The sequence below is a fragment of the Triticum aestivum genome, chromosome 4D (assembly GCF_018294505.1).
Source record: "Triticum aestivum cultivar Chinese Spring chromosome 4D, IWGSC CS RefSeq v2.1, whole genome shotgun sequence".
Lineage (NCBI taxonomy): Eukaryota > Viridiplantae > Streptophyta > Magnoliopsida > Poales > Poaceae > Triticum > Triticum aestivum.
The window spans coordinates 443,915,974-443,925,703 of record NC_057805.1 but is presented as its reverse complement, the minus strand read 5'-3'; positions in this window follow the sequence as shown (position 1 = coordinate 443,925,703).

Sequence of the window (9,730 nt, the reverse complement as noted above, 5' to 3'; positions counted from 1 at the left end):
TCTACCTATGATGATTATATTGATGAAAGTGGGTTTGGAAGAGTGTCAACTTTAGGAAGTAATGATCCCACTATTTTGGAGGATGTTGAATCTTATAATATTTATGAAAGTGGATTTGGAGAGGTCATGACTTTATTTAGTGATGTATCCACTATCTTGGAAGAGGTTTCAATCGATTATGATGAGAACAAAGTTGCTACTTATGATGATTATTGTGATGAAACTTATGCTATAAAAAGTAGTGATGATTATATTTATAAAACTTGTCATGATTATGATTACCCTTTTTCTGAACATTACTCTTTTAATGTGGAAACAATTTATAGTATTCAAGTCTCTTATGATACTCCCACTATTCCGAATGAGAAGAATTTTGCTTATGTGGAGAGTAGTAAAATTTCTATGCAAGTAGATCATGAAAAGAATGCTTTAGGTGCTGGTTATATTGTTGAATTCATTCATGATGCTACTGAAAATTATTATGAGGGAGGAATATATGCTTGTAGGAATTGCAATAATATCAAGTTTCCTCTCTATGTGCTTAAAGTTTTGAAGTTATGCTTGTTTTGCCTTCCTATGCTAGTTGATTATTGTTCCCATAAGTTGTTTGCTCACAAAATCCCTATGCATAGGAAGTGGGTTAGACTTAAATGTGCTAGTCATATTCTTCATGATGCTCTCTTTATGTTTCAATTCTTATCTTTTATGTGAGCATCATTGAAATCATCATGCCTAGCTAGGGGCGTTAAACGATAGCGCTTGTTGGGAGGCAACCCAATTTTATTTTAGTTTCTTGCTTTTTGGTTCTGTTTAGGAATAAATAATCCATCTAGCTTCTGTTTAGATGTGGTTTTATGTTTTAATTAGTGTTTGTGCCAAGTAGAACCTTTGGGAAGACTTGGGTGAAGTCTTTATGATCATGCTGTAAAAAACAGAAACTTTAGCGCTCACGAGATTAGCTAAAACTTTTTACTGGAGAGTGATATTTAGTTGATTATTTTTGCAGATGATTACTAGACAAATTCCTCAGGTCCACCAGTTTATTTTAGAATTTTTGGAGTTCCAGAAGTTTGCGTTAGTTACAGATTACTACAGACTGTTCTGTTTTTGACAGATTCTGTTTTCGTGTGTTGTTTGCTTATTTTGATGAATCTATGGCTAGTAAAATAGTTTATAAACCATAGAGAAGTTGGAATACAGTAGGTTTAACACCAATATAAATAAAGAATGAGTTCATTACAGTACCTTGAAGTGGTGTTTTGTTTTCTTTCGCTAACGGAGCTTACGAGTTTTCTGTTAAGTTTTGTGTTGTGAAGTTTTCAAGTTTTGGGTAAAGATTCGATGGACTATGGAATAAGGAGTGGCAAGAGCCTAAGCTTGGGGATGCCCAAGGCACCCCAAGGTAATATTCAAGGATAACCAAGAGCCTAAGCTTGGGGATGCCCCGGAAGGCATCCCCTCTTTCGTCTTCGTTCATCGGTAACTTTACTTGGAGCTATATTTTTATTCACCACATGATATGTGTTTTGCTTGGAGCGTCATTTTATTTTCTTTAGCTTTGCTTGCTGTTTGAATAAAATACCAAGATCTGAAATTCTTAAATGTAGAGAGTCTTCACATAGCTACATAATTATTTAACTACTCATTGATCTTCACTTATATCTTTTTGGAGTAGTTTGTCATTTACTCGTGTGCTTCACTTATATCCTATGAGTAAATGGTTGAATGATTTGAATGTCATAAATCTGAAATTATATATGTTTCATATGCTTATCCCATGGGGAGTAATGCCTTCACATATAAGAAGTAGAGGTGGTAAATTTATTGAAGGTTAGCAAACATTGTATTGGTCACTTGAACAATTCATGAAAGAATATTGAAGGAAGAGAGATTTCACATATAAATATACTATCTTGGACATCTTCTATGATTGTGATCCCCATTAATTATTTTCAAACCTGAGCAAATTAGTTGAAGTTGGACAAGGAAGACAACATAATGAGTTATGCTTGGGTATATTTGTATAAGTTATATTGTTTTGGATCCTCTAACATGTGGTGCTTGCTATTTAGAATCCTTTGCTAGCCAAAATATCTGTACTAAGCGGGAATACTGCTTGTGCATCCAAATTCCTTGAACCAAGTTTCTTCCATGAGTGTCCACCATATCTACCTATATGCGGTATTTACCTGCCGTTCCAAGTAAATTTGCATGTGCCAAACTCTAAACCTTCAAATAATAATCTGTTTTGTATGCCCGAATCGCTCATGTAGCGACTAGGGTTAGCAGTATCTTCCATGCTAGGTGGGTTATTTTCACGATGAGTGGACTCCGCTCATCATTCACGAGAAAATGGCTGGTAACTGGGATGCCCAGTCCCATGATCAAAAGATCAAAATCAAATCAAAAATAATTGCAAACAAAACTCCCCCAGGTTTGATGTTAGTTGGAGGCACCCGTTGTTTCGGGCAAGCCATGGATTGATGATTGTTGGTGGAGGGGGAGTAAAAATCTTTACCTTTCTGTTTGGGAACCGCCTATAATGTATGTAGTATGGAAGATATTGGGAATTCTTGGTCGTTATGTTGACAATGAAAGCATACCTCTCAAAATTATTTTCATCTCTGTTTTTGCTTCGAGCTCTGGCACCTCTGCAAATCCCTGCTTCCCTCTGCGAAGGGCCTATCTTTTACTTTTATGCAAGAGTCAGTAGTATTCCTTCTCATTCCAACCTACTCTTTAGTTGGCAAGCATCATGTGATGGAAAGATCTAAGCATATATGGCCATTCAAATATATTTGAGCATGAATTATTATTGTTGACATTACCCTTGAGGTAAAAGGTTGGGAGGCGAAACATTAAGCCCCTATCTTTCTCTGTGTTCGATGAATACTATTTGTTCTAAAAATATGCTTTGAGTGGTAGCAATCATGGAAGACTAAATGATAGTTGAGTATGTGAAGTTTGCTGAATCAAAGCTCTGACATAGACTCTTCCTGAAAATAAGATGAATTGCAATTGTTTGATGACTAATAACATAGTTTGTTAGTTTTCAAGAAAGTTTATGATCCATACTTTAACATGTGAATAGTTTGTTACTTGATCATGCAAAGTTCTATGAGTTGAGCTACTGTTATGACATATAATGATGCTAGAAAAGGTGATTGAAATTATCATTGATCAAACTTATGCACCTGCTAGCATTCACACTTCATAAATTATTTCTTTTATCATTTACCTACTCGAGGACGAGCAGGAATTAAGCTTGGGGATGCTGATACGTCTCCAACGTATCTATAATTTATGAAGTATTCATGCTATTATAACATCCATCTTGGATGTTTTATTGGCTTTACTATGCACTTTTATATTATTTTTGGGACTAACCTATTGACCCAGAGCCTAGTGCCAGTTCCTGTTTTTTTCCCTTGTTTCAGTGTTTCGAAGAAAAGGAATATCAAACGGAGTCGAAACGGAATGAAACCTTCTGGAGAAGTTATTTTTGGAAGGAAAGCAACCGGGGAGACTTGGAGTGCACGTCAGGAAAGCAACGAGGGAGGCACGAGGCAGGGGAGCGCGCCCACCCCCCTGGGCGCGCCCTCCACTCTCGTGGGCCCCTCGTGGCTCCCCTGACGTACTTCTTTCACCTATATATACCAATATACCCTAAAACCTTCGGGGAACAGAATAGATCGGGAGTTCCGCCGCCGCAAGCCTCTGTAGCCACCAAAAACCAATCGGGACCCTGTTCCGGCACCCTGCCGGAGGGGGGGAACCCTCACCGGTGGCCATCTTCATCATCCCGGCGCTTTCCATGACGAGGAGGGAGTAGTTCACCCTCGGGGCTGAGGGTATGTACCAGTAGCTATGTGTTTGATCTCTCTCTCTCTCTCGTGTTCTTGAGGTGATTCGATCTTGATGTATCGCGAGCTTTGCTATTATAGTTGGATCTTATGTTGCTTCTCCCCCTCTACTCTCTTGTAATGGATTGAGTTTTCCCTTTGAAGTAATCTTATCGGATTGAGTCTTTAATGATTTGAGAACACTTGATGTATGTCTTGCCGTGCGTATCTGTGGTGACAATGGGATATCACGTGATTCACTTGATGTATGTTTTGGTGATCAACTTGCGGGTTCCGCCCATGAACCTATGCATAGGGGTTGGCACACGTTTTCGTCTTGATTCTCCGGTAGAAACTTTGGGGCACTCTTTGAGGTTCTATGTGTTGGTTGAATAGATGAATCTGAGATTGTGTGATGCATATCGTATAATCATACCCACGGATACTTGAGGTGACATTGGAGTATCTAGGTGACATTAGGGTTTTGGTTGATTTGTGTCTTAAGGTGTTATTCTAGTACGAACTCTAGGGCTGTTTGTGACACTTATAGGAATAGCCCAACGGATTGATTGGAAAGAATAACTTTGAGGTGGTTTCGTACCCTACCATAATCTCTTCGTTTGTTCTCCGCTATTAGTGACTTTGGAGTGACTCTTTGTTGCATGTTGAGGGATAGTTATATGATCCAATTATGTTATTATTGTGAGAACTTGCACTAGTGAAAGTATGAACCCTAGGCCTTGTTTCCTAGCATTGCAATACCGTTTGTGCTCACATTTATCATTAGTTACCTTGCTGTTTTTATATTTTCAGTTTACAAAAATCCATATCTACCATCCATATTGCACTTGTATCACCATCTCTTCGCCGAACTAGTGCACCTATACAATCTACCATTGTGTTGGGTGTGTTGGGGACACAAGAGACTCTTTTTATTTGGTTGCAGGGTTGTTTGAGAGAGACCATCTTCATCCTGCGCCTCCCACGGATTGATAAACCTTAGGTCATCCACTTGAGGGAAATTTGCTACCGTCCTGCAAACCTCTGCACTTGGAGGCCCAACAACGTCTACAAGAAGAATGTTGTGTAGTAGACATCAAGGCGTCCTCTCGTGGATTATACCATGTTCTGCACAAAAAGCATCAAATTCATTGGGAAAATACTCTCCACCACGGTCGGACCTAAGCCTCTTGATTTTTCGATCAAGTTGGTTTTCCACTTCATCTTTATAGATCTTGAAAAAGTTCAAAGCCTCATCCTTAGATTTCAGAAGATACACATGGCAGTATCTAGTGGAGTCGTCAATTAACGTCATGAAATATTTCTTTCCACCTTTTGTCAAAACACCATTCATTTCAGATAGATCTGAATGTATGAGCTCTAGTGGTGCAAGATTTCTCGTTTCCGTAGTCATGTGAGACTTACGAGGTTGCTTAGCTTGCACACACACTTGACACTTAGATCCCTTGACAGTGGTGAAACTAGGGATTAAGTTCAACTTTGCTAGTCGCGACATGCAACCAAAGTTAACATGACAAAGACGTGAATGCCATACATTTGAACTATTGTTGCAAACATGATTAACAACTTTATTGCAAACGTCTGATAAGGATAAATGAAACAGGCCTCTTGACTCATAGCCTTTACCAACAAAGGTTCCATACTTGGATATTACAAATTTATTTGACTCAAAGACAAGCTTGTAGCCATCTCTACACAGAAGAGATCCGCTAACAAGATTTTTATTGATGGAGGGGACATAATGCACGTTCTTCAGCCGCACGATCTTCCCCGAAGTAAACTTTAGATCGACCGTGCCAACACTACGAACAGAAGCACTTGAACCGTTGCCCATCAGCACGGTTGAAGTCCCTGCGGTCTGATAAGATGAAAACATTGAAATATCACCGCATACATGCACATTATCACCCGTGTCAATCAACCAATCAGGAGAATGACATACTGAAAGAATAGTGGGAAATATACCATACCCAGCATCCTTCATGTCAGTGTCTCCAATGACAACATTAGCGGTCTTGCCGCCTTTCCCAGGATGACGCTTGTCATAGCGATTAGGGCAACTAGGAGCCCAATGATCAAGATCCCCACACACATGAGAGACACCTTTCTTCTTGTCAGTCTTCTTCTTGAAGTTCGTGTGTTGCACAACCTTGTTCTTCCCATCAAACTTTGCTTTACCATCAAACTTGCCCTTGTTCTTGAACTTGTGGGGTTGGAAGTTCTTCTTCTGTACCAGATTGGCACTAGATCCTCCCTCAATACGAGCACGTGTGTCCTTTGCTCTCGCCTTTTATTCCACATCAAGAGTGCCAATGAGATCCGGGACAGAAAACTCTTGTCTCTTATGTTTCAGTAAGGTAGCAAAGTTCCTCCACGAAGGAGGAAGCTTAGTGATGATACCTCCGGCAACAAACTTGTCCGGTAGCATACAACTGAAGTGCTCAAGTTCTCTAGCAAATGACTGTATCTCATGAGCTTGCTCAACCACGGAGCGCTCTTCAGTCATCCTGTAATCATAGAATTGCTCCATGATGTACAGCTCAGTGCCAGCATCCGAGACCCCAAACTTGGCCTCAAGTGCATCCCACATATCTTTTCCATTATCAATTCACGCATAAGCATCAACTATGTTCTCACCAAGAACACTCAAGAAAGCAGCCTTAAACAGAGTATCCATTTTCTGAAAAGCTTGTGCCTGTTGAGCATCAAGCTCTCCTTCAGGTTTGCCAAGAGTGGCGTCATAGCAACTCATGGTTTGAAACCATAAGACTGCTCTCACGCGCCACCTCTTATAGTGGATACGCTCAAACATAGGAGGTCTCATGGAAGCAGCAAAACCACTTGGTGTAAATTGCATATAATAAGGTTTTTGGATTGTTGGAAATATGAGCAATTTACCAAATGATTTTATTAACAGAAATACTAGATAAAGCATGACTAATATAGTAGCGATAAAGCAAGTCATGCAATCTAACAGAGAGAAAGTAAATAGCATCTGCATATATGAACTTGAACTGAACACATCTAGGACAGAAACTAGATCATATTGAATATATGAAGTAGAACCTAACATATGTAGGGCAAACACTAAAGCAAAGAACTGTGGCAGGACTTCTATCAGAAACAAGAAGAACACGTACGGGACAGCAGCAGTAGAAGCACTGGACTTGGGGTCGACATCCTCGCCAGCCATGTCGTCGATGAGGTTGTCGACGTCGGGGAAGAAGTCGTCGTCGGGGAAGTAGTCGTCTGAGTCCGTGATGAAGAGGTCAGTAGTTGCATGGAGCGCTCCCCAAAAACCTTATCATCCTTCTCCCATACAGGACTCAAAAGGTGCGGTTCCGGAGGCCTATTGTCCCGACCTGCGGTGCATGCCGCAAGCCGGGATGGGGAAGAACGTAGCAGCATCGCAGTGCTCAGGATCTTTGTGGCGAGAGGAAGAAGATCTTTTGGTGTGTCTCTCTGGAGAGGAGCGACCTCTCTTATATAGGCACTGGAGAAGAACGCGAACAGGCTGCGGCGGGAGGTGGCAAAAATTTAGACATCGGCTCGGCTCATTCCCGCAACCCGCGGCGCGGCGCGGCACGTCGTGACGAGGCGGGCGGCGGAGGAGGAGCGCACGTGGATGTCCCTCTTGTTCTCATGCTCATACATGTGGGTAAAGAACCTCCCTTATAAAGAGGTCCAACTCCCTCTAAACTAGCAATGTGGGACTAAACTTTAGTTCCACCTCTTTCCTTGCACAAATGGGCTGCGTGGGCCTCTAGGATTTATTAGGAATTTCTGAAACTGCTATTGGGCTAGGCCCAAAAATAGACAAAATTCCAGCAGGAATAACGTATGTTGTCATTACAGTACGACCGATAAAGATCTTCGTAGAATATGTGGGAACCAATATGAGCATCCATTTTCCGCTGTTGGTATTGACCGGAGTGGTGTCTCGGTCATGTCTACATAGTTCTCGAACCCGTAGGGTCCGCACACTTAACGTTCGATGATGATTTTGTATTATATGAGTTATTTTATTTGGTGACCGAATGTTGTTCGGAGTCCAGGATGAGATCACGGACATGACAAGGGGTCTAAAAATGGTTGAGAGGTAAAGATTGATATATAGGACGATGGTATTCGGACACCGGAAGTGTTTCGGGATGCACCGGGTACTTATCGGGTCACTGGAAGGGGTTCCGGGCACCCCCGGCAAAAGATATGGGCCTTATGGGCCAAGAGGGGAAACACACCAGCCACAATGGGACTGGTGTGCCCCCCATATGTGCTGGCCAAATTGGAGAAGGAAAAGGGGAAGGAGGAAAAGAAAAGGGAATATGATTCCCCCTTCGCCCTCTTCCCTTCCTACTCCGAATAGGAATAGGAAAGGGGGGAGGCCGAATTGGGAGGCGCCCAAGTAGGATTCCTCCTACTTGGGGCACCCCCTTGGCTGCCTCTCCTCCCCTCCAACCTATATATATATATGTGGGGGGGGGGCACCACTAGAACACGCACCAACAATTGTTAGCCGTGTGTGGCGCCCCCCTACATAGTTTACGCCTCCGGTCATATTGTCGTAGTGCTTAGGCGAAGCCCTGCGCGGATCACTTCACCATCACCGTCACCATGCCGTCGTGCTGACGGAACTCTCCCTCGACACTTTGCTGGATCAAGAGTTCGAGGGACGTCATCGAGCTGAACGTGTGCTGAACTCGGAGGTGCCGTACGTTCGGTGCTTGATCGGTCGGAACGAGAAGAAGTTCGACTACATCAACCGCATTGTCAAACGCTTCCGCTTTCGGTCTACGAGGGTACGTGGACACACTCTCCCCCTCTCGTTTCTATGCATCTCCTAGATAGATCTTGCACGAGCATAGGAATTTTTTTGAAATTGCATGCTACATTTCCCAAAAGTGGAATCAGAGCCAGGTTTATGTGTAGATGATATGCACGAGTAGAACACAAAGAGCTATGGGCGGTGATCGTCATACTGCTTACCACCAATGTCTTATTTTGATTCGGCGGTATTGTTGGATGAAGCAGGCCGGACCAACCTTACATGACCACGTTCATGAGACCGGTTCCACCGACAGACATGCAACTAGTATTGCATAAAGGTGACCGGCGGGTGTCTGTTTCTCCAACTTTAGTTGAATTGAATTTGACTGTGGCCGGCCCTTGTTGAAGGTTAAAACAGCAAACTTGATAAATCACCGTTGTGATTTTGATGCGTAGGTAAGAACGGTTCTTACTAGAAGCCCGTAGCGGCCACGTAAAACTTGCAACAATAAAGTAGAGGACGTCTAACTTGTTTTTGCAGGGCATGTTGTGATGTGATATGGTCAAGACATGATGTGATATACGTTAATGTATGAGATGATCATGTTTTGTAAAAGTTATCGGCAACTGGCAGGAGCCTTATGGTTGTCGCTTTATTGTATGAAATGCAAACGCCATGTAATTGCTTTACTTTATCACTATGCGTTAGCGATAGTTGTAGAAGCAATAGTTGGTGAGACGACCACGACGCTACGATGGAGATCAAGGTATCAAGTTGGTGACGATGGAGATCATGACGGTGCTTTGGAGATGGAGATCAAAGGCACAAGATGATGATGGCCATATCATGTCACATATTTTGATTGCATGTGATGTTTATCTTTTATGCATCTTATTTTGTTTAGTACGGCGGTAGCATTATAAGATGACCCCTTACTAAAATTTCAAGGTATAAGTGTTCTCCCTGAGTATGCACCGTTGCGACAGTTCGTCGTGCTGAGACACCACGTGATGATCGGGTGTGGTAGGCTCTACGTTCACATACAACAGGTGCAAGACAGTTTTGCACATGCGGAATACTCGGGTTAAACTTGACGAGC